This window comes from Eschrichtius robustus, chromosome 2, assembly GCF_028021215.1.
Source record: "Eschrichtius robustus isolate mEscRob2 chromosome 2, mEscRob2.pri, whole genome shotgun sequence".
In the NCBI taxonomy this organism is placed as follows: Eukaryota; Metazoa; Chordata; class Mammalia; order Artiodactyla; family Eschrichtiidae; genus Eschrichtius; species Eschrichtius robustus.
Genome location: NC_090825.1, coordinates 94050217 through 94075831, shown reverse-complemented (window position 1 = coordinate 94075831; position 25615 = coordinate 94050217).

The window sequence follows — 25615 nt, the reverse complement described above, 5'->3', positions numbered from 1 at the left end:
TTCCCCTTAACTCCTGGTCTTTTTACTGTCTCCCTGGTTTTGCTTTTTCCAGGATATCATGTACTTAGAATCGTACAGTGTGTAGCCTTTTCAGATTGGCTTCTTTCACTTAGATACATTTAAGTTTCTTTCATGTCTTGATAGCTCATGTTTATCCATTCACTTACTGAAGGACATCTTGGTTGCTTCCAAGTTCTGGCCATTATGAATAAAGCTGCTATAAACATCTGTGTGCAGGTTTTATGTGGACGTACGTTTTCAGCTGGTTTGAGTAAATACCAAGGAGTGTGACTGCCAGTTTGATTTATCCCTTTATGCGTCTTATCTTCTCCCATCATAGAGAGCTGGTATCTTTTGGCGACCCACTAAGTGTCAGAATTTTTAATAGGTAGTGTCATTTCAGCCTCATTACTACTTCGCAAAGAGTTTTTGTTTTTTGTTTTTTTTTAAAAAAATACATGAAAAAACTGATACTTAGAAAATTTGAGCAGTTTGCTCAAGGAGTCATGTCAACAAATTGAAGATTGAAACAGAGCAACCTCTAGTCCCAGTGTTCTATTATTTTCTCTGAAATAAGTTAGAGCTGGAGGGGCCTTAGAGAGGTATGATCTGAGCAGGCACACCTCTAACATGTATGGGGCAAGAATACAAAGGGAGACCCCTGCATACCGATTGTCTAAATGTTTAAAAGCAATAAATCAAGCTAAAAAACTGTAAGTAAGATGTTCTGTCCTCCTACCTGGACACGACCACCTTCACAACAACCTAAAAGGCCAGTTTTGAATCTGGAATTCAAATGCTCAGAGTCTAACACCAGAATATGGCAGCACAGGAGAAACTACCACAGCACCCCTGCTACCCTCCTTTCTCCCCTTCCTTAGGGGCCTTGCATGGATGTATGTGGGTTCACCATCCCACGTGTACAAATTCCGTCCATGCTGCCTGCCCACAGCTGTCCCTTGGCCCCATTTCAGGCCTAAGATGTACACGATGGGGCGTGTTCCTTTGTTGGGAGAGTAGACCCAGAGAAGAAGTGTACACTGGCCCTGGAGTCAGGATTACGGTCACTGAGCAGGGAATTCAAGGATCCCAGGGGTCCAGTGCATGACTAGCTAGTGCAGAATGTAGGCTTCATGTAGGCAGATTTCTTTGATCCCATGGTCTCCCCATCCCCCTGGAGGTGGGAGAAGTGAGGGTGTGGCCAGGGAGATCCAGAGTCAGGCCCAGAGGAAGGCCCCTCTTGCTCATGTCTAAGGATGGAACTGGATCCAGATGCCCCAGTTCATGAATGAGAAAACAGAGGCCAAAGTCACATGGCTGTTAGTGGCTGCACAGGGATGTCCTGATTCCCAGCACTTTTCGTAAGGTTGTCCTTAGGAGTCTGGGTTCTTCCATATATGTATTTACATAAACTCATCCCAGGAATCACTTCACAATTCTTTTCAGCAAAGAACTAAAAAAACTGCCCATGGATATCATTTCTACTCATAGTCACAACTAGGCGCTCTTGAATGAACAAACAATCATTTAGGTGACATTACAAAGCAATCAATACCTTAGGAGATTTCTAAAGGCTAATTAGAAACTTTTGGGGACATCAATCGCAGAACAGTTCCCAAATAATTTCCAAATTACTTCCTATATAGGTCAGTTTATTGATGTACTTGATGAGTCAACCGGCTCACCAAGAAACCACAATTAGAAATGTGATCAACATAAACTTGGTTGAAACCACTGGCAGATGTTTTCAATGATTTGCATGTAAATTAGTCTCCAGCTTTAGAAATCCGGCTTATTAAGGGTTGAGATTATTTCATACATTTTCTCTTTTGTTGGAATGTGCTGAAAGAAGATTTCTGTTTATTAAAAGGTCGTGTCTTAAGAGTCTTCTAGTATTTAGGTTTATCCTCTGAATACTTAATTCCTGATATTATTTTCTCATGCATTGATAAATATCTCTAAAGATACCTTAACATTTGAACAGCACTTTATTTCTTATAATATGTGTTTGATATGCTATCTACCTTGATTCTTATGAATACTCTGTGAGATAATTTGGGCAAAGATGTTATCACCCTAGTATTTTTTCAGATGGGGACACTGAGGTGCTGAGAGATGGCTCACCCAGCTGCTGGGTGCAGAGCTGAAGTCTGACTCCGAATCTCCCACACTTTCCATTATGCCATGGTGCTTTTTTACTAGTGGAGGATCCTCAGCCTGTGTTAAACCCCCAAGTGGCTTTGCTTTCCAGCCATTCTTGTGAATGCCCCCTGAACCAGCTGGATGCAGACTCATGTTATATTGGGAGGGCTCCCCACTCCAGCCCCCCATCTAGAACATACTCTTTCATAATTAAAGAATCCAAATAGATTCTGGAACCTTTAAAGAAATCAGTAGTCATTTAATAATAGAATAAAATGTGATGTATACTCATTATATTTACTTTTAATTCAAATAATACATATTTATTATTATACATTTTATCCCTCACTACATAATCAGTGAGTCAAATTTTTTATGTTGCTTTTTTTCTTTTTTTTAAATAGAGCAAAACTCTCTCTGAACTTATCCGTACTTGATATGCGGCTGGACCTTTTCAATGCTAGTCTAATCCACACTGCCCCCAAACTAGTGATAAGGAGCAGAGGGGAAGGCGCTCAGAAGACTAACTCTGTTGGGAGTATTCTTCAACCACTTTTCATCATTTTGGGTATTCATTACTTCCCCCCTTGAAACACAGCAAGGTGTTAATACTATGAGGGTATCAGGACACGGTAAACAGTAAAGAGAGAAAGGTGCGCAGTTTAAAGCAAGCCCATGTTGAAGGTGTGCTCTCTCCTCTGATAGGAAACACTTTCTGATGTGCATTTAGGAAATATTGTGTTAAAAAACAATCCCTTATTTGGTCCCTTACATCAAAGTATAGGGCAAGACGGTAAATATTTTAAGGCCTTGTGGGTCACACTGTATCTGTCATAACTACTCAACCCTGTTGTAGTGCTGAAGTGGGCATAGACAATACAGGCAAATGAGCATGGCTGTGTTCCAGTAAAACTTTATTTATAGGAATAGGCAGCTGGTTAAATTTGGCTCACAGGGTATAGTTTGCCACCCCTTAGTCTGTATATTTGAACCTATTTCTTTAGCCTATTTGTCAACAGTCTAAAAGGATGTTGTTCCAGTGGTAGAATTTGGGATCCTGTATCCCTATCAGTTACCATTACTGTCCTAGGCACAAACCCTTCTGACTTCACACATACATTCTGGTGTCATCCTCTTTATCTGTCAACCTCCCCAAGACATGCTGTCCTTCTCCCTTTTCTCTTAGCAGTCACCATGTCAGTTATCCACAGCACACAACCACAAAAGCTTAGTGGCACCCAGTCCTAAGTTCCTTGCTCCTAAGTCTGGGGTCAGGTTGGGGCTGCCTAGGTGGCTCTACTGATCATGGCTGGACTCACTTACCGGCCTGGGGCTGTGCTGGCTGAAGTGATGGGTGGTTTGGCTCTAGCTGGCTGTTTTCACGACAAAGGCAAAGGTACAGAGCATGAGTAGAAACAGGCAAGACTTGTAGAAGTCTGGGCTCAAACAAACTCTCTCCCTTCTGCCTCCTGCCAGTGGATGAGTCCAGATTCAAAAGGTAAGATGATCCCACCTTTTTAGTGGGAGTGACTCCGATTTTGCATGGCTATGAGTGTGGTTGCAGGGAGGAGTGAAGAACTGGGGCTGTTAGCCCCAAGTCCAGTAGATTCTATCTCCTTTCTGCTTCTCCATGCCATCTCTCTCGATTCCTGTTGCTTCTTCTTAGGTCCACGTCTTACTGCTTTAAATAGATGTATGACGATTCTCCTCACTTGCATTATCCAGCCCTCGAAGTCACCAAGCCCTTCTCCCTTACGGCTGAGCCCTGGTCATATCACTTCCACAATTAAAAATATTTAGTGCCTACCCATCAAATTCTCTTGGGTTGATTTCCTAGGAGCTCTACCTTTTAGCTCCATTTTACCTGTTGTCTGGGTCACCCTATAGCCAAGGCAAATTTCTCCCCCTTCTAATAACTTCTTAATTTTTCTCATCTTGAGTCTTTGCTCAAGCTCTGTGTCTTTTCAGGATGTTCTTTTATGCTGTCTTCGTTTGCAGAAATTGTATTCCTTCTTGAAGATGTGGCTCAGATGACTCTCCCTTTCAGTAACTGGCTCAGGTTCTTCTCTTTCCCCACTGACTCTCTTCCCTGGCAAGCCATGCTTCTTTCCTTCTACTTTTCATCAGCATTTGGCACATTTTACCTGGAGCTATAGAGCATTTATTTGGATGATGACTCAACACTTCTAACAATTGTAAGTTCCTTCAGGACGATTAGTGACTATTTGATGTCTATATGTCTCTGGCATGGGACCTGTTCCAGAGTAGGCATTCAGAAGAGGTCTGTTGAAGGAATTCGTGCTTGAATGAATGTGACTAAGGAAGTGGGTGCCTCAGCCTCCAAGACAATGCTGTGAGGTTCTGGCATTGCTGCTGTTTCCATCTTTTCAGATTCAGTGGCAAAGGAACAACCCCCTTCCTTTTATTTCCAAAGGGCTAAAGCAAGCAAACAGCTGAGGCCAGCCTGTCTTTCACCTGATGCTGAAAAAGCTCTCTCTTTTCTTTTTCAACCAAAACCCTTATTTTTGTTGCCTGGTTAATGTCTTCTTTTTCTAAAAGGACTCCTGGCCTGGGTAAGGAGGACATGACACCTAGCGGCTGCATGTACTGTGCTGGATGGTTTTCTTCCCCCCAGGCTTGAGATGCACGACAATGGTTGGAATCCAAGACAAACCTTCTTCCACCCTGACTCCCTTACCCACCCCTCTGGCTAGCAGTATTCCTCTGTCCTGACTCTTCCTATCCCATGGGTATGTGTGGACTTCACCTCTTCAGAGTATACTCACCTCTATGGGCCTTCAGATTGGGTTCAGTGTTGCTTCTTGGAAAACTGTTTTCTGAACATACCCAGTGAAATTGCAGCAATAGGCCAGTGTTATCTGATTATTGTCCTTATTGATTCTGGCCCTGTCTACTTTCATTGTTCTGCGCATTATCTCCCTCTGTGTGGTGAATCACGAGAGGCTGAGGCCCTGGACCTCTTCAGCCTCATTCTACCACTTGTTAACATTTGTGAAAAGTCTCGATTACATGTGCTTTGAGCTGATTGGTCTTTGGCCCATTTTTATTTCTTCTTGAGTTCGAACCACCGGGCTAATATTTATTTTATGGTTAATTTTTCTCTTCATCGAACATGTGAATGCTTTCCAAGACTTGCTATCTCTAATTTGAGCTTGTGGCCTATTTTACCACTTATTTTTTCAAGAGCTATTTTAATTCAAATCAGCTAGAAATTATGGCCATCATTTTCTATTTAGTCTTCTCATTTCCTGCTTTGCAAGAAAGATAAGACAAGAGAGGTTGTCATTTCAGTGCTGTGGTAACTTCTGAAATTACATTATTCTTTTGAATTTATTTTGTGTGCTAAGCTGTAAGAAGCTTTGATTGATTAGCTCTCAGGGGTTTTTTTTTTGTTTGTTGTTTTGTTTTGTTGTTTGTTTTTTTGGAGGCATTGTTTCTAAAGGTAAACCAGTGTTTCTCCATTAATGAATAGATTTCAAACGGCCACTGAGTATGGTGGCCTAGAATTACAGAGTGAAGATCAGATTTACTTCCTGGCTAATTTCTCTTATGTTCTTGGGTGGATAGATCTGTAAGATTAGATATTTATTTTTCCCAACATCCTCTCTCTTCTCTTTCTTACTAAAATTATGAGGTAGTGTACTGTAGAATTAACAGTATGGATGCTGGGGTCAGAGTTCCTCAGTTTAAACCCCAGAGTCATTGTTTACTAAGTGTAGGACCTTGAGGAATATATCTAAACCTGTGGCTCAGTTTTCTCTTCCTAAAATAGGGGCTGGTATGTGAATTAAGTGTGGTAAGATACATGAAGCTGTGGGCATAGTTCATGGACATATTAAAGTAATACGAATGCTATTATTCTTATTATTGCCAATACTGTTTGAATCCTTGCTTCAATTTTGCCCAGATTTTCACATGAGCAAAAATTATAGCTAGAATCTTGGTCATGTCACAAGATAGGCAAATGGAAGGATAGAGTAGAAACTCTATTGATAAAATTAGGTAGAATCTTCCCACAGAAAATTTGCAATATACTGGGACGGCACTATATAGTAGTTGCATTTTTTCCCCATTATGCTTACAAATTTATTCACAAAATAACGAGCAGGGGTGTAGTAGATAACTGTCTTCACAAAGCAAATAATCATTGAGTGCTAGGAAGCTATTCATCATGAATGCAACCTTCCTTTCCTTTCAAGGATAGGAAAGAAAGCATGATATGTTTAAACTGAAGAATCTTTATAAGTTTTCTGCATGAATCATTAAGGAATGCCAAACCTATTGTTTTCAACCTTAAATCATAAGATAAAAAGTTCAATATTTTTATGACCAGAAATTAAAAAAATGTTTCAATGAGTAGTTATTATTTTTAGGTCTTATTAATAATTCTTTGAAAATATGATTTTTTAAATGGCTAAATAATTTTCCATTTTATAGAAGAAGCACAGTTTTTTCTATAGTGGGCCAACGCCCCAACTTAGGCTCTTTCCCCCAACTCAAGGCTCTCTCCCCAAACAAGATATTATTGTCAGTCAGAAGTTACTAAGCCATTAGAACAACGAACCACTGTACAGGGAAGGAAAAGACAGGTCCTTGTCCTTGGTCCTTAGTCATGCAGAGCATCCTGGAAAATGGAGGGGGGTGATCCTGTTCATTGTGCTGATGGTAAAAAAATGACTATTTCAAATAATTCTTGAGAAGACAAGAGAACACTGAGAAATAGAAAGGAGTAGAGAAAAAGCCCTTGCATGTCAGGGTTTTGGTCTTCAGGGAGAAGCAAAGTGGGTAGATTATTTGGATAAAGAATGTACACATTGCAATGAGACAAACCTGATTTCTTATTAAATTGTAAATTTTTAATGGAGTCCTACTTAGAGAATATTACTGAGGCACACCTCCCCCGACTTCTATGCTTTAAAATTGATCAAGTGGAAAAACCATCTGATTTGGTTTTCATCTCTAGAGGAGAGTGGATTTTCCAAAAATAACCATCGGCTGCGTGATGCCATTTTTCACTGACAAGCAGCTGAAATGGGTTTTAAACCTACTGTCTTCTCTATTTTTGGTGAAGAACTCAGAAAAAGCACAAATGTCAGCACAACTTGGGATGTATAGGAAGGATTAGGGGCTTTGAGGCTTCAAGTATTGAATATGGGAGTTGATTCTCTTCTCTTTAAGGGATTATATCTATAATAACATGCTGCTTCTCTCTTTTAGATTCTCTGAAACATTTGTCTGGTGTCCCAGCAGTTACCATGCCCCTCCTCGCAGCATTTAGAAAAGCCTGCATTATTTTCAGATTCTCTTTGAGAATTCTCGTCTCTTTCTTAGTCAATATGGTCATCAGTAACTTGCAGTACTACAGTAAATCTGAAGAAAGCCAGCAAAAAAAAAAAAAAGCTTATTGATTCTCAATGACCTTTGAAAATAACCACAAGTAAGGGGAAAACTCTGTGGAGCTGAATGGAAAATGCCTGTGTACCAAAACCTGTCTTCCCCTTTTTCCATAGTAGGTGGTCCATGCTGCATGACCATCCTTGCTGGTCACATGACTAAGCCCTCTCCAGGGGAATGAGAGCAGAAGTGATGTGTACCACTTCCAGGCCTGGCCTATGAAACCACCTGTGACATTTTCTAGAATAGTCTTCTTCCAACTAAGTAAAAATCTACATCCCTATCATTGTTATCTGCCAATCTTCGTTTATTTCTCTTACAAAGTAAATAGGATAAGCCTACCCCATCTTCCACATGTCTCTTTAGGGCCCTTTCTAACTTTAAATAGCTATGATTTCATAACTGAGCTCAGAATCCCCTTTCAAAATGACTCTGTGTTTAGAATTAAGAGCATCCAGGTTGATATTTACAGATATTTGATTATATATCTGTGAGAGGCAGGTGAGTATAGGGGTTGAGAGCCTAGGCTCTGGGGCTTTAATTCCTGCAGTACCAGTTTCTGGCTGTGTGACATTGGGCATATTGTTTTAACTTTTCAAGTCTCAATTTCCACATCAGTAAAATGGAGATAATAATAGTACCTTATAGGGCTGTTGTGAGGATTAAAAGAATTAATATGTGCATAAGACTTGAGAAAATACCCTCAATAAATGTTAGCTACCGCTGTTAATACTTCTAATAAAACAGGCCACCAAAGCAGGACATCAAGTATTAAATCTGACCACTGCTCTATATACTTATATTCAGCTTACCATATGTAATAATCAGTGATCTCTCCCTGCACGTCCTTTTTCTGTCCAGAGCAAAGTCTGTGAGTCTGTGTCATTTCTGATTGTTTGACTTAACTCATAGCCTGCCTGCTCTGAAGTGAATAGAATGAAACGATGCAGGAGCACTGGCAGATAACAAATGGGTTTCTAGAGAGTAAAATATGGGCCAAAGGAAATCTGCTTAAAAGTGATTATGATTCTAGCTTCATTAGCGCCTATCAATTGTCAGGTTCGTCCTGATGCAGTTTGGGGCTGAGAGATGCAGTTTGTAGGGAACACATCTGCCTCCCTGGCTCTTGGCCCCATGTGTTCTCCGTGGGGGGCGTTCTGAAAAATGGCCCAGTGAACACATTTCCGGGCTACAGGAATGCAGCTGTCATTAGGCTATCATTTTCAAGCCTTCTGGGAATGGAAAGAGTAACTCTAAATAAAGACCAAAAGATACACACACTAGAGAGTTTCTCAAGACTTTTGTGCAATGTGGGATACCGAGGTTTGCATAACAATGACTGAGGCAAATTGGAAAAAAGTACAGGCATGTCACTGTAGAAGACCCACTTTTGTGAACAGACAAGATCATTGCAAGATGTAAAGCTGGAGTCTGGGGGTCCTTTGTATTCTTTGTGCATCGTCTCCTATCATCTGAACTGAAGAGAGCCCTAAGGTCTCTCCCTACCTTTGTGTCACCTGCATCTCTGCAGGCCCAGGGAGGAAGACTAGCAGAAAGATGAAGAGTGTGGTTTTACTACTCATCCCCTATATGAACTTGGACATGTTAGCCAAGTCTTGAAGTCTTGGTTTCCTCATCTATGAATGGAGAATTATTGGTCCCTCTCATTGGGTTGTGGTGCTGACTAACTGTGCTCTGCTTGTGAAGGGCTTAGTCTGGTGCCTGACACAGAGTAAGAGTTTGGGAAATGGTTGCTCTTGTTGTACGGGTTAGGAGGGTGTGCTTTCTGAATCTGTGTGCTATCTCCTGATTTCCTTCAGTGTGTTATGTTAGTCTCACATGCCCAGGCAGTTTCACCTTGGAGGCTTGAGAGTGGTTTGTGAATCTTCTAATCCACTTGCTTACATATGACAAAATACTAATTGGGGTTTTCATAAATTATGCTCTATGTACAGCAAAAATAAATTGAAAACCTAGAGAGCCACACATCTCAAAGGCTGGGTCAAAAATTCTTATTACAGAAGAACATGAAGCAACAGCTAGGATTCATAAGTTATTAGGCTATTGCCACATGATGACTTTAATAGTTGTGGAAATGGTACATCCACACTCACAGCTTCCATACTTCATTCACTCGCTTTTTTAAAAAATAGATCTTTATTGGAGTATAATTGCTTCACAATACTGTGTTAGTTTCTGTTGCACAACAAAGTGAATCAGCCATATGCATACACATGCCCCCATATCCCCTCCCTCTTGAGCCTCCCTCCCATCCTCCCTATCCCACCCCTCTAGGTCATTGCAAAGCACTGAGCCGATCTCCCTGTGCTATGCTGCTGCTTCCCACTAGCTCTCTATTTTACATTTGGTAGTGTATATATGTCGATGCTACTCTCACTTCGCCTCAGCTTCGCCCTCCCACCCCATGTCCTCAAGTCCATTCTCCATGCCCACCTCCTTATTCCTGCCCTGCAATTAGGTTCATCAGTACAATTTTTGTTTGTTTGTTTGTGTTTTTGTTTTTTTTAGATTCCATATATATGTGTTAGCATATGGTATTTGTCTTTCTCTTTCTGACTTACTTCACTCTGTATGACAGACTCTAGGTCCATCCACCTGACTACAAATAACTCAATTTCGTTTCTTTTTATGGCTGAGTAATATTCCATTGTATATATGTGCCACATCTTCTTTATCCATTCATCTGTCGATGGACACTTAGGTCGCTTCCATGTCCTGGCTCTTGTAAATAGTGCTGCAATGAACATTGTGGTACATGTCTCTTTTTGAATTATGGTTTTCTCAGGGTATATGCCCAGTAGTGGGATTGCTGGGTCATATGGTAGTTCTATTTTTAGTTCTTTAAGGACCTCCATACTGTTTTCCATAGTGGTTTTATCAATTTACATTCCCACCAACAGTGTAGGAGGGTTCCCTTTTCACCACACCCTTTCCAGCATTTATTGTTTCTAGCTTTTTTGATAATGGCATTCTGACGGGTGTGAGGTGATACCTCGTAGTTTTGATTTGCATTTCTCTAATAATTAGTGATGTTGATCATCTTCTCATGTGCTTCTTGGCCATCTGTATGTCTTCCTTGGTGAAATGTCTATTTAAGTCTTCTGCCCATTTTTTAACTGGTTTGTTTATTTTTTTGATATTGAGCTCCATGAGCTGTTTGTATATTTTGGAGATTAATCCTTTGTCTCTTGTTTCATTTGCAAATATTTTCTCCCATTCTGAGGGTTGTCTTTTTGTCTTGTTTCTGGTTTCCTTTGCTGGGCAAAAGCTTTTAAGTTTAATTAAGTCCCATTTGTTTATTTTTGTTTTTATTTCCATTACTCTAGGATGTGGGTCAAAAAAGATCTTGCTGTGGTTTATGTAAAAGAGCGTTTTTCCTATGTTTTCCTCTAAAAGTTTTAGAGTGTCTGGTTTTACATTTAGGTCTTTAATACATTTGGAGTTGATTTTTGTGTATGTTGTTAGGGAGTGTTCTAATTTCATTCTTTTACATGTAGCTGTCCAGTATTCCCAGCACCACTTATTGAAGAGGCTGTCTTTTCTCCATTGTATATTCTTGCCTCCTTTGTTGTAAATTAGTTGTCCATATGTGCATGGGTTAATCTCTGGGCAGTCTATCCTGTACCATTGATCTATATTTCTGTTTTTGTGCCAGTACCATACTGTCTTGATTACTGTAGCTTTGTGGTATAGTTTGAAATCAGGGAGCCTGATTCCTCCAACTCTGTTTTTCTTTCTCAAGATTGCTTTGGCTATTCGGTGTCTTTTGTGTTTCCATATGAATTGTAAGATTTTTTGTTCTAATTCTGTGAAGAATGCCATTGGGAGTTTGATAGGGATTGCACTGAATCTGTAGATTGCTTTGGGTAGTATAGGCATTTTCATAATATTGATTCTTCCAATCCAAGAACATGGTATATTTCTCCATCTGTTTATGTCATCTTTGATTTCTCTCATCAGTGTTTCATAGTTTTCTGAGTACAAGTCTTTCGCCTCCTTAGGCAGGTTTATTCCTAGGTATTTTTTTCTTTTTGTTGCAATGGTAAATGGGAGTGTTTCCTTAATTTCTCCTTCTGATTTTTCGTTGTTGGTGTATAGGAATGCAGGAGATTTCTGTGCATTAATTTTGTATCCTGCAACCTTACCAAATTCATTGATTAGTTCTAGTAGTTTTCTGGTGGCATCTTTAGGATTTTCTATGGATAGTATCATGTCATTGGCAAACAGTGACAGTTTTATTTCTTCTTTTCCAATCTGTATTCCTTTTATTTCTTTTTCTTCTCTGATTGCTGTGGCTAGGACTTCCAGAACTATGTTGAATAAGAGTGGCAAGAGTGGACATCCTTGTCTTGTTCCCGATCCTAGTGGAAATGCTTTCAGTTTTTCACCATTGAGTATGATGCTTGCTGTGGGTTTCTCATATATGGCCTTTATTATGTTGAGGTAGGTTCCCTCTATGCCCACTTTCTGGAGAATTTTTATCATAAATGGGTGTTGAATTTTGTCAAAAGCTTTTTCTGCATCTATTGAGATGATCATATGGTTTTTATTCCTTAATTTGTTAATGTGGTGTATCACATTGATTGATTTGCGTATATTGAAGAATCCTTGCATCCCTGGGATAAATCCCACTTGATCATGGTGTATGATCCTTTTAATGTGCTGTTGGATTCTGTTTGCTAGTATTTTGTTCAGGATTTTTGCATCTATGTTTATCAGTATAGTTGTTCTGTAATTTTCTTTTTTTGTAGTATCTCTGTCTGGTTTTGGTATCAGGGTGATGGTGGCTTTGTAGAATGAATTTGGGAGTGTTTCTACCTCTACAATTTTTGGAAGAGTTTGAGAAGGATTGGTGTTAGCTCTTCTCTAAATGTTTGATAGAATTCGCCTGTGAAGCCATCTGGTCCTGGACTTTTGTTTGTTGGAAGATTTTAAATTATGGTTTCAATCTCATTACTTGTGATAGGTCTGACTATATTTTCTAATTCTTCCTGGTTCAGTCTTGGAAAACTGTACCTTTCCAAGAATTTGTCCATTTCTTCATGGTTGTCCATTTTACTGGCATATAGTTGTTTGTAGTAGTCTCTTATAATCATTTGTATTTCTGCAGTGTCAGTTGGGATTTCTCCTTTTTCATTTCTAATTTTATTGATTTGTGTCCTCTCCCTTTTTTTCTGGATGAGTCTGGTTAAGGGTTAATCAAGTTTGTTTATCTTCTCAAAGAACTGGCTTTTAGTTTTATTGATCTTTGCTATTGTTTTCTTCGTTTTTATTTCATCTATTTCTGCTCTGATCTTTATGATTTCTTTCCTTCTAATGACTTTGAGTTTTGTTTGTTCTTCTTTCTCTAGTTGTTTTAAGTGAGGGTTAGATTTTTTATGAGATTTTTCTTGTTTCTTGAGGTGAGATTGAATTGCTGTAAACTTCCCTCTTAGAACTGCTTTTGCTGCATCCCTTAGGTTTTGGGTCGTCATGTTTTCGTTGTCATTGTTTCTATGTATATTTTTATTTCTTCTTTGATATTTTCGGTGATCTCGTGGTTATTTAGTAGTGCACTGTTTAGCCTCCATGTATTTGTGCTTTATACAGTTTTTTCCTGCAGTTGACTTGCAATCTCATAGCATTGTGGTCAGAAAAGATGCTTGATATGATTTCAATTTTCTTAAATTTTCTGAGGCTTGATTTGTGACCCAAGATGTGCTCTATCCTGGAGAATGTTCCATGGGCACTTGAGAAGAAAGTGTATTCTGTCACTTTTGGGTGTAATGTTCTATAAATATCAATTAGATTTATCTGGTCTCTTGTGTCATTTAAAGCTTGTGTTTCCTTATTTATTTTCTGTTTGGGTGATCTGTTGATTGGTGTACGTGGGGTGTTAAAGTCCCCTATTATTATTGTGTTACTGTCAATTTCTCCTTTCATGGTTGTTAGCATTTGCCTTATGTATTGAGGTGCTCCTATATTGGGTGCATAAACATTTATAATTGTTATATCTTCTTCTTGGACTGATCCTTTGATCATTATGTAGTATCCCTCCTCATCTCTTGTAACAGTCTTTATTTTAAAGTCTATTTTATCTGATACGAGTATTGCTACTCCACCTTTCTTTTTATTTCCATTTGCATGGAATATCTTTTTCCATCCCTTCACTTTCAGTCTGTATGTGTCCCTAGGTCTGAAGTGGGTCTCTTGTAGACAGCATATATATGGGTCTTGTTTTTGTATCCATTTAACCAGTGTGTGTCTTTTGGTTGGGGCATTTAATCCATATACATTCAAGGTTATTATTGATATGTATGTTCCTATTACCATTTTCTTAATTGTTTTGGGTTTGTTTTTGTAGGTCCTTTTCTTCTCTTGTGTTTCCCTCTTAGAGAAGTTCCTTTAGCATTTGTTGTAGAGCTGGTTTGGTGGTGCTGACTTCTCTTACCTTTTGTTTGTCTGTAAAGCTTTTGATTTCTCCGTTGAATCTGAACGTGATCCTTGCTGGGTAGAATAATCTTGGTTGTAGGTTTTTCTCTTTCATCACTTTAAGTATATCCTGCCATTCCCTTCTGGCCTGTAGAGTTTCCACTGAAAAATCAGCTGATAACCTTATGGGGATTCCTTTGTATGTTATTTTTTGTTTTTCCCTTGCTGCTTTTAATATTTTTTCTTCAAATTTAATTTTTGTTAGTTTGATTAATATGTGTCTTGGTGTGTTTTTCCTAGGGTTTATCCTGTATGGGAGTCTCTGTGCTTCCTGGACTTGGGTGGCTATTTCCTTTCCCATGTTAGGGAAGTTTTCCACTATAATCTCTTCAAATATTTTCTCAGAACCTTTCTTTTTCTCTTCTTCTTCTGGGACCCCTATAATTCGAATGTTGGTGCGTTTAGTGTTGTCCCAGAAGTCTCTGAGATTGTCTTCAATTCTTTTCATTCTTTTTTCTTTATTTTGTTTCTTGACAGTTATTTCCACCATTTTTTCTTCCAGCTCACTTATTCGTTCTTCTGCCTCCATTATTCTGTTATTGATTCCTTCTAGTGTATTTTTCATTTCAGTTATTGTGTTGTTCATCTCTGTTTGTTCTTTAGTTCTTCTAGATCTTTGTTAAACATTTCTGGTATATTCTCAATCCGTGCTTCCATTCTACTTCCGAGATTCTGGATCATCTGTACTATCATTACTCTGAATTCTTTTTCAGGTAGATTGTCTGTTTCCTCTTCATTTATTTGGTCTTCTAGGTTTTTACCTTGCTCCTTCATCTGTGACATATTTTTTTGCCATCTCACTTTTTTTTTTTTTTTTTTATGAGTGGGATTGTGTTCCTGTTTTACTGGTTGTTTGGCCTGAGACTTCCAACACTGGAGTTTGTAGGCTATTGGGTAGAGCTGGGTCTTGGTGCTGAGATGAGGAACTCTGTGAGACCTCACTCCAATGAATATTCCCTGGGGTCTGAGGTTCTCTGTTAGTCCAGTAGTTCAGACTCGGAGCTCCCACCGCAGGAGATTCCACCTGACCCCGGGCTCACAAATCAAGATCCTGTGAGCCATGTGGGGTGGCAAAAAAAAAAAAAAAAAAAAAAGAATAGCAAAGTAAGAAATAAAATTAGACTAGGAAACTAACAGATATATTAGAAAGAATGTAAAAATAAAAATATGGATGAATCAACAGCTGGAAGGTACATCAGTACCACAATAATAAAAAAGAGGAGGAGGGAAAAGAAAAAAAAAGGTGGGGGGAAAGGCCTTGGTTGTGGAGAGTGGGGCCTAAGCAAGGGTGCAGATTGGGCAGTGAGTGGGGCCAATGCTCAGGATCCACAGGGCTGGAAAAGGCCCTGTGGAAGTTGGGGCTTAGGCTCAAGGAACAGAAGGGGCCCAGGTGTGCCCCCTACCCCTGGTCTCAGAGGGCAGGGGACCTTATCATGGAGCCCAGCAGGCTTCCTGGGCTTGAGTGGGTGGTGTAAGCACCCTCCTCTGCTCTCCTGCTCCTCCATTCTGGGGTCTGGGAGGGCCCCTCCCAGGAGGGGCCCTCCTGCCTGCCTCTCCTGATCTCCCCGGCCTCCCTCCTATGCCTTCAAGGACCCACCTGGCCTGGAGAGGGGTTTGGAGGGCAGGGGATCGACCTGGGAGCTCAGCAGGCTCCCAGTGCCCAAGTGGGTGGGACAAATGCCCTCCGCTCCTCTCCCGCTCCTCCCAGAGGGCCCCTCCCACCTGCCACTCCTGATCTCCCGGGCCTCTTTCCTATGCCCCCAGGACCCACATGGCCTGGAGGGGGCTTTGGATGGGGGCGGGGACCGGCTTGGGAGTTCAGCAGGCTCCCCAGCCTGAGTGGGCCAGGCGATCGCCCTCCACTCCTCTCTCAATGTTCCCAGAGAGTCCCTCCCACCTGCCTCTCCTGATCTCCCTGGCCTCAGTGGCACCGATCTTGTCTGGCCTCTACTTCTCCTCCCCCCTCAGTCCTCCTACAACCTACTGGTTCACTCTGGGGTTCCTCCCGTCTCCTTGAGGGTCAGAGTTCCCCACCAGCGGCCGGCAGGCACACTAGTTGTGGGGAGACACTAACTCTGCATCTTCCCACACCTCCATCTTGACTCCTCCCACCCTCGCTCACTCACTTTTATTAATTCATTCTGCAAATGTCTAATTTGATTTCGAGTTGTTGTCAAATATTGGTTCAGATGCTGGAAATACCATGATGAACAAGGCAGATGTGTGCCTGCTTATATGGAATTTAGTATTTGAATGGGAAATACAGGCAAACACTGTTAAGAAAACAACTGAATTATTAAAAAATAATTGTAAATTATAATAAGTATTGTGAAAGAAACCAACTGGAAGTAATACCAATAGAGTGGGGGACAACTGTTTTATACCTGAGAAAGAATGGAAGGAACTAGCCAATAAAGAATAGAAGGGAAGGGCATTCCAGAAGGAAGGAACAGCATGTGCAAAGACAAGTGATAAGGTAGGAGATGGGTCAAGCCAGGTCACGCAGGCCCCTACAGGCAATAATAAGGAGTTTACATTTTATCCCACAAAAGGGAAGCCATTAAAGGATTTGTTTGAGCAGAAAAAATACATGATATCATTTATATCTTAGGATTGCTCTGGCCTGTATGTGAAGAATGTTGGGGAGAGGAAGGGTCAAGAATAGCAGCATGGAGATAGGAGACTATGGTCATAGTTTAGTCTTAGCCTTGGCGTGGGGCAGGGGAGATGGAGGAAAGGGAAGTGACTCAAACAATCTATGTCTCCATCTATGTATTAGGATTGTTAGAATTTGCGGAGGGCTTAAATGTCTAGTGGGCAGTTGGATATGTGAGTCTGGAGCTCAAAGGAGCGGTCTGAGCTGAGATATAAATTTGGGAGTTGCTGACTTTTATATATTACAGCATTTAAAGCCACATTAGGGAGAAGATCACCTAGGAAATGTGTGCGGAGGGAAGAGAAGAGAAGAGCCTAGAGAAATGCAATGTTTTAGAGCTCAGGTAAAGAGCAGCAAAGGAGATTAAGAAGGAGTAATTAACATGGCAAAGGAAATCTTGGAGGGTATAGCAACCAAGAGATGAAAGAGTGTTTAAAGAAGGAGAGAGTTATCAACTGAGCTGAATGCTGGCAAGAGGTCCAGTAAGATGAAGACAGAGAGGGTGTTTGTTGGGCAACATGGAGAAATAGTTGGTGACCATGATAAGAGCCATTCCAGTGGAGTGGTGGGGTTGGATTGGGTGATGTTGTGTTGGGATGATATTAGAATGGGTTGAAGAGTACATGGCAATGAATAAGTTGATATTGTATGTATAGATATCTCTTTTGAGAAATTTAGTTCTGATGAGGTCATGGAAAAAGGAGGGCTTTCAAAAGAGGGATTTCAAGTGAGCATGTTTCATGTGATGGAAATGTTCCTCCAGAGGGGTAATAAGGGAAAAACAAAGCCCTTGATCCAGAGCCTAGGGGAAGGATTGTTTTTGAGAGAAGCAGGAAAACTTCTTTTGTTAACAGGAAGGAAGATGGACTTTGGTATAAGGTAAGGCCTGTGGCTGTCAATTTGTCTATTTTTTGTCAATGAAGAATGAGTCAAGACTTTCAGGTGAGGATATGGATAGAGCAGGGGGCATGGACAATTTGAAAGAAAGCAGAAGGTATAAAATGATCAAATCAGATGGTGGGAAGCAGGCCTACAAGAAAAATAACATAGGATCGCTAGCCTTTCGTAAGAGCACACTTGAGTTCATAAACTTCAAGTGAAGCCTGCCCATTAGAATACAGGTTCCAGAAAGCAAGTGCCTTGTCTGTCTTCTTTACATGGTCTCCATGGTACCTGAATGGCCTAGTAAATAGTAGATGCTAAAGAAATATTTATTAAATGAATGAATGAGTGAATGAACTCCGTTATTAACTTACCCTAGCAATATACAGCTGCTCAGGTAAGGCACTGAAAAGACAGAAGGTAAAACTCAGAGGACTAGGGTTTTCCCAGGCCAGGATGACAGACAGCAGCCAGGGAGTTGAGGACATTAGCAAGGGAGTGGTTATGATAACGGGTCATAGAATCAAGGATGGATGAGAACAAAAGGAATGCTAATGGATAATTAGCTAATGGATAGTGAGAAAGTGGTTTTGAGGTCATTAAGAGGTCAGAAGGAGTTCTTGAAAAAATCTTCTAGAAGAGTAAGGGTCATAATTAGCGAGTGGTAGGTTTGAAACTGGGTTTTGGGAAGACGGGCAGATACCGGCAATGGCTAGTTCAGTGCATAACCATGACAGGGGTCCAGGTAAAGCAGAAAAAAGGTCACCAACGTTGAGGTGGTCAAAGAGTTGACTGTCCCTACTTATTTTCTCTTTAGTATCATTTAATACATCCTGCTTATGATCCTGGCCCATGTGGAAAAGCAGGTGAAACTTAAGATGAATTCATGAAAACATAAATATGAATTTCCTACCCTTTTTATCCCTAACAAATACATATAACCAAGCCTGATGTTCATGGATATAAGGATATTAATATGGTCATTTGGGGAGCCAGAACATACTATGCAGGGATTTGGTCAACAGTCACACATAATCGAATCATGTGGAATATAAGATGTCAGAGGAAAGGCTTAACTAAGCATAAATACATTGTTAAGCCCACTGAACTGTGGTTGTTGAATTGTAAATGTTGAAAATCTGAATAGTATATTGTTTTGCCAAATATGGAGCAATGATGTTAGGCCTCAGCTACTCTAAGGTGGATTGTCACAGCTGTTATCAAAAAATTTTTTTTTAATTTGAAATGTTAAGAGTTGGTGGAGAAGGTGATAAGAAAATAACAAAGGAAGTTTATAGAGTCAAGAATAGAGGGGGCTATGCCCTGCTTCCTTTTTCATTGCCCTGGGAAGGTGCAAGCTGTCCCATGTTATTAGAACATGAAAGAGCAGGGATCAGACATCCACATGGGGTGCCCAGGCAGAGGGGCATGAGGCACAAGTCTGGATGAGGGACCCTGGATGATTTGTGGGAACAGTAAAATGTCATTTTCCCATAAGGCTACCAGTAGTATGGACATAGCTGAGAAAAGGCCAGTGTACTTGGAAGGGCCTTTGGGGTGTGTGGACCTGTCAATAGATGTCCCGTAGACGTCAGGACTACAGGAATCTAGGTACCTAGCCAAGTTACAACTTGAAAAATGCCAGCATGTCTTTATCATGGCCAAGGTCAGAAGTCCCCCTTCATATCTGGACACTAAAGACTCTCAGAGAACCAGGGAATGAAGAAAACCCTAAATTAGTGCAGAAAACCTTGATTGGCTGAGACAACTCTAATTTGATTGAGATGATTTTTTTTCATCATCAAATTGGAGCTTGAAATAGAGGTTAAGCTGTCATAACGAAAAACTAACTTGCATTTCTTGCACATTTGAGTATATGGATTGAAAAATTTATGCTTATTACATAAAAGATAATGTTTATGATAATGTTTATGATATTGGTATGGCTGCTAACAAAGGCCCAAATAACAGTAGCTTAAAGAAGATATAAATTCACTTTTCTCTCATGAAGCAGTCTGAACATAAGCAGTACAGGCCCGATGGGGTGACTTCACAATATTGGGGATCCAGGTTCTGCCCGTCTTATTGTTCTGTCATCCTCAGTGCACTTTTTCCAAATTATAGTCTAAGATGAATGCTGTGGTTCTCGTCATCATAACCACCTTCTGGCCAGTGGGAAGGGGAATAATGTGGAGGGCACAGCCTGTAAGTTGCAAGTATCCCTTTTTCTCTTACCCCATTGACCGGAACATAGTCATATGGCACAGATAGCTGCAAGCGAGGCTGAGAAATGTACACTTGAGCTGGTCAGCCATTCATCAAGCTAAAATTTTGGGGGAAATATTAACTAAAGGACAAAAGAGAGAACATATTTTGGGAGACAACCAACCACGTTTGGTGCTCAGTGCTATGGGTGCCTTGGGGAATTGGATGAGGTATTGAAAAAGAAGCATGGAGGGCATGAGATATCCTTTGGGAATGAGAGCTGATTTAAGCTACTAACCCAAGGGTGGGCCCTCCATCCCCTGGGCCATTTAATTTCTGACTTCCTGAATGAGCTCATGTCTGGCCCCAAACTAATGGCTTCTTCGTGTTAATGCTAAGTGCTGGAAGCAAAACAAGGCTGCTCTTAAGTTTATGTGTTTAAGTTATATTTTGGTAGCTTCTGGATAATGGATCCATTTTATTTATATTGTTAATGATATCATAAAACAGTAACTTACAATTGTATACCTATGTGTATATTTTTGGTGGCTTGTTTACATCTGTGATTTGATTTGATCCTCAAAGACTTATGATAAATAAGTACTAAGATACTAGATGTTTACAACTTTCCCTGTCTTCTCAGGTTTCAAATCTATCTGCACGTTCCAATTTTACTATTTCTCCAGTTATGACCTTTGGGGCTTCCTGTAGGTGCCTCTGTTCATTTTACCCAGGATTCCTTTCTTTTCCTTCCTTTCATTTTTTTCCTTAGTTCTAGACTATTTCCTATGGGTCCTTTCTGAAGTCGTCTGAACATACGAAGTTTATTTTCTGTGCTTTTTCCTTTTCTTGGTTTCCCCACTGTTCTCACTTCCCATCCTTTCCACCCTGGTGTCTTTCGAATGTGGCCATTTCTCTGAAGCAGGTCCTACACGAGTCCTTCCCTCTATAGGAGATAACTTCTCTCTTTTGTTCTGTGCCTCTTGTTTACCACAATCATTTTCTCTGTTTTTCTTGGCCTTCTCCTCTACTTTCCAAATACAGTCTTTATTTCTACCCACATCTCCCTTCTGAAGCACCTTTAACTGCCACTCTTTCTTTTACTATCTAGGAAGTGTCCCTATATCTTTTAGGTGTCCATAACCAGATGTAGTTATTTGATTTATTCATTCTTGCTTGCTTCTCGAAGGTGGTCCAGGCTGTACCTGCCTCTTAACCGTAATCTGGGCTTGATCTGGGACTCTGTGCATGACATAGTTTCTCAGCTTTCCTGCTAGCAGCCTTATTTTTCTCCTCTGAGTGCCCCATGACTTCTCTTCACAACAGCCGCCCACTGCCTTCCACGTCTAGAGCTGCTTTTCAGAGCTGGCGAAACTTAGCTGATAGCTTCTCCTTTGACAGTGCTCCCCTACCATTTCACTTCCAGCCTACTGGTCCCCTACCATTTCACTTCCAGCCTACAGGTCCACTCACTCGCTCACCCTTTATCTGATGAGAGCAGCATTCTCCTTCTTCTGGACCACTGTTTTCTGGTCTTCAGAGCACTGGGGATGTCTTCCTTCTGTGGGATAGACTGTACTTTAAATCTTCAGATTTCAGTGAGTCAGAAATTCCAAGCAACTGGGACCTGTACCAAGTAATGTCAAAGCATTCACCACTCTGCCTCTGCCCACTGCCTGAACTATTCTGGGCTCCAGAACTGATGTAGCTAACTGCCTTGGAGAGAGAGTTTGCGATGCTGAATGGTGAAATGTCTGCAGACCTAACTGGGCTATTCTTTCACAGTGAAGATGGAGTGGGGTCCTGACCTTTTTATTATTTTCCTCACAGCAGAAATGTGGATCCAGGACAGTCTTCAGTCTCTCTGCACTTACATGGTTTTGGATATTGTGGGACAGTTTTCCATTTATTCTTTTTTTTTTTAAATAGTATTTTATTTTTTAGAAATACATTTATTTATTTATGGCTGTGCTGGGTCTTCATTGCTGTGCGCGGGCTTTCTCTAGTTGCGGTGAACGGGGGGCTACTCTTTGTTGTGGTGCGCGGGCTTCTAATTGTGGTGGCTTCTCTTATTGCCAAACACGGGCTCTATGCGCGTGGGCTTCAGTAGTTGCAGCACGTGGGCTCAGTAGTTGTGGCTTGAGGGCTCTAGAGCACAGGATCAGTTGCTGTAGTGCACAGGCTTAATTGGGCTGCAGCATGTGGGATCTTCCCAGACCAGGGATCGAACCCATGTCCCCTGCGTTGGCAGGAAGATTCTTAACCACTACTTTACCAGGGAAGTCCCCTATTTATTCTTTTACAGAAACATAAAAAGTATGCAGGAATTCATAAACAGAGACAAACTTCAAGTAAGGGATATTTAGACAATACTATTTCCTCCCCTTGTTGAATGTATGTGGTCCATTTTCTGGGAAAAGTTGTTGTGATTTTAGTGACTGCTTAGAGAATAACAGCTAATGATCAGTCTGCCAATCCTCTCTGTTTCCTATCAGAAGAAAAAGCGTCAGGATGGGTGGGAGTTCCAGTTCTGGTAGGGAAATATCCGGAGAGCTCCCACAATAGCCATCATGTCACTTGTTCATATATTTATTTGGCCAACTATTTAGCTGTATTGTCCTTATCTGTTTACAACTGTGCCTTCCTCACTGGAGTGTGAGTTGCTCAAAAGCAGCGCTATTGTCTTATTCTCAGTGAATGGCAGTTGTTGGAATTCAACAAGTGTTTATTTAATGAATGAACAGATAGGTAAGTAAGTGAGGAAACGAGTCAAAGGAGGTAATAAGCTGCATGGTCATGGGCTGTGTGTTAACCCCTCTGGGCCTCACTTATTTCACCTGTAAATTAAGGATGTTAGCAAAGCAGAAGGGAGTAAAGAGGGTTGGAAGTGGCATTGGGTACCTCTGAGAAGGGACCTTTTCCCTGGTAAAGGGTAGAGGCGTGAGTGAATGTGTGCTCCAAAGGCTGGGAGGACCTGTCCTTCACACTGAGTGAGCAGGAAAGACAAGTCATCGAGTACCCGGCACCCCTCATTGTGTGGCGAGAGAAGAAGAATTGAAATGCGGACAGCTGTGTACAAACAGAGAGGGCCTGACAAAGCTATCAGGTTTGTTATAACCTGAGACTGGCAGAGGAGAACATCTAAACATTTCCCACATACCTGCTGACAGAGGCAGAGAAAGAGCTGAAGGAGGCCCCAGGATGTGGGGAAGCCTCTCGCTGGGATGAAGTGCAGCAGCATGGCTGATGTGGAGAGTGTGGCGGACCAGGGACCATCAAGGCTGTGCATGGCTCTGCACAAGTCAGTGGGGGACGCATGCCAATCAGTGACTAGAGGAATCCAGGACGCTATAGTAGATGTCAGGGCAGACAGATGAGACCATGACCAAAGGCCACTTCCCATGTTCTGATGCTGAGTATCACACAGTCCCTGCTCTTTCTTTGTCCTTGGAACTTAACTGCAACCCCAGGGATAAGGGTTAAGAAAACCCTGACTTGATTGATTTTACCCAGAATTGCCTGATTGAAGTTTCTGCCGAAAGATGGAATGGAAAGTTTGAGATAGAAAGTCAGGTCATATGTAGAAAATAAAGTTACATTTTGGCATAGTTGAGTTTTGTGGATTGAGATTCTGTGCCTCCTACATACATGAGATGCTAATGCAGCCAGGAGCACCAAGCACTAACTGATGGTAGAGACTCCAGGTGGTGACTTAGAAATGCAGGGGCGAGAACGGGGATTTATCTTGGCTGTGGTTCTCCAAGCATGGAGTTTTGGGTTTCATTTCAGGATTCTGATAATGTCCCTTCAGCCAACCCGTAATCAGGATTTTATTTTTCTTTCTTGTTCTCATTTATAATGTCCATAATTTCCATATATTTGCATTTTAATTTTTCTAACTGAAAGAATTGAATAAATATGCCATCTCTGCATACCACTGGAGCAGAAACACATCAAACTCCAGTGGTATGAATAAAGGTCAGTGTTGACATATTCCTTACTCTAGCCCCAAATTATTTGCTAAGCTATGGGTGTACTTTTCCTTTTCGGCACATGAATCAAGTAATTCCATTCTATTTTCATTTTTCCTTACGTTGCTGAAAGATTCTAGACAAACAGTCTAGGCCAGGTCCTTCACTTTGCAGATGAAGAAATGGGGCTGCAGAATTGACTTCTCTAAGACCACAAGTAATGGTTAGTTACAGATAGAGGCAGTTTTAGAACCCGGGTCCTGTGATAACCAGTGCTTTTCCTATGTCCTTATCTCACCTGTCCCTCTAATTCGGGAGGCAGCTTCCTATCTTTTAGAAGCTAATTTTTAGAGCATATCTATGGTAAAAGCATTAAAGCCTTGGCTTTTTATTGTAGTTCAAAAAATGTAACAGTTAAACATTTTGACTGTATGAAGGTACAAGTGCAGCTAATGGAGGCTGGGGTATGTTGAAGGTGAGGAAAGGTAAGGAATGGGTAAAGAGGCTAGTATCTTCATGTTCAAAGTGAGGCTCAAAGGCTAATTTCTAAAGTTAAAGGAATAATAAGGTTTAAATGTGCAAGGTAACAAACTCATAATAACTATTAAAAGAATCCCTATCTATATCTATCTATCTACCTACCTACCTAATCTGTCTGTCTCTGTGTCTATATCTCTATCTGTCCATCTATCTCTATTTCTATCTCTGTTTCTACCTACATCTATATCTGTATATCCTTGCAGCCTACTTTAAAAAGTAGGAAAAATAATAAATAAGAAAAATTTCATTTTCTAAATTGTGTAGTTAATAGATAATTTAATAAAGTTGATAAATCAAGAAGAGTGGGATAGCATATTGCCTAGAGTTATGGAGGTAAAAACTATATGGGCAATGGAACTAAAAACAGGAACAATTAAGAGCTTGCCTGCATCAGGATGGGAGGCAGAGAAAGCTGTGATTGGGAGTGGGCTGGTGGGGGTTTTGGCTTTTCAGCACTAACACTGCCATATTATTTTGTAGATTACCATATACATGTATTGCTTTGACAAAAAGTATATGTATTTTATATTTTGATTGGTATTTGCCAACATAGCCTTTGAAAAGACTGGACAATTTACACTTCACCAACAGAGTAGAATAGTTTTTCCCCTACATACTCGCACCAAAAATGCACATTAGTTATTTGCTATTCATTGATTCTTGCTACTACATGCTTACTTTTTATAAGTCTTTTCTGTGCACATGAAGTAAATGAGTATTTTTGAATGCTTGGAGTTTGTTAATTATGATGTTTAACTCTCCTGTATCTTTACTAATATTATGTTTGATTAAACTATAAATCACTGAGAGAGGTGTTAAAACATTGAACTATCAATGTGGATTTGTTAATGTGACCTCATAAGTCTGGCAGTAATTCCTTCGTATATTTAGATGTTATGCTATTAGGCGAACACAAGTATAGAATTGTGATGTTCTCCTTGTGACCTTCTTGTTTTATCATTGTATGGTGACTCTCTTTATTCATAGTTAGTCAGCATGCCTTTGGCTTAAGCAGTTAGGAATCTTATTACCTTTTATAGAAAGAAGTCCCCAAAAAAGAGAGGTAGAGGGATGAAGGAGTGGTAGCCACGAGAATGTGCCTTGCAGACTTCTAATTACAGAGAGCATGATCAACCAAGAACCTTGGTTGCCGTTCTCTGAAAATCATTGCTGTGATTTCATGGGCGCCGTGGTTCGCACAGGCTGCTCCCCACCAGTGACTGAGTGTGGCATTGAGGCTTAGGCAGGCCCATTCCTGGGAGACACAGGACTACTCTGACAGCTGGCTTTGGCTTGTGGACCCCCAGACAGT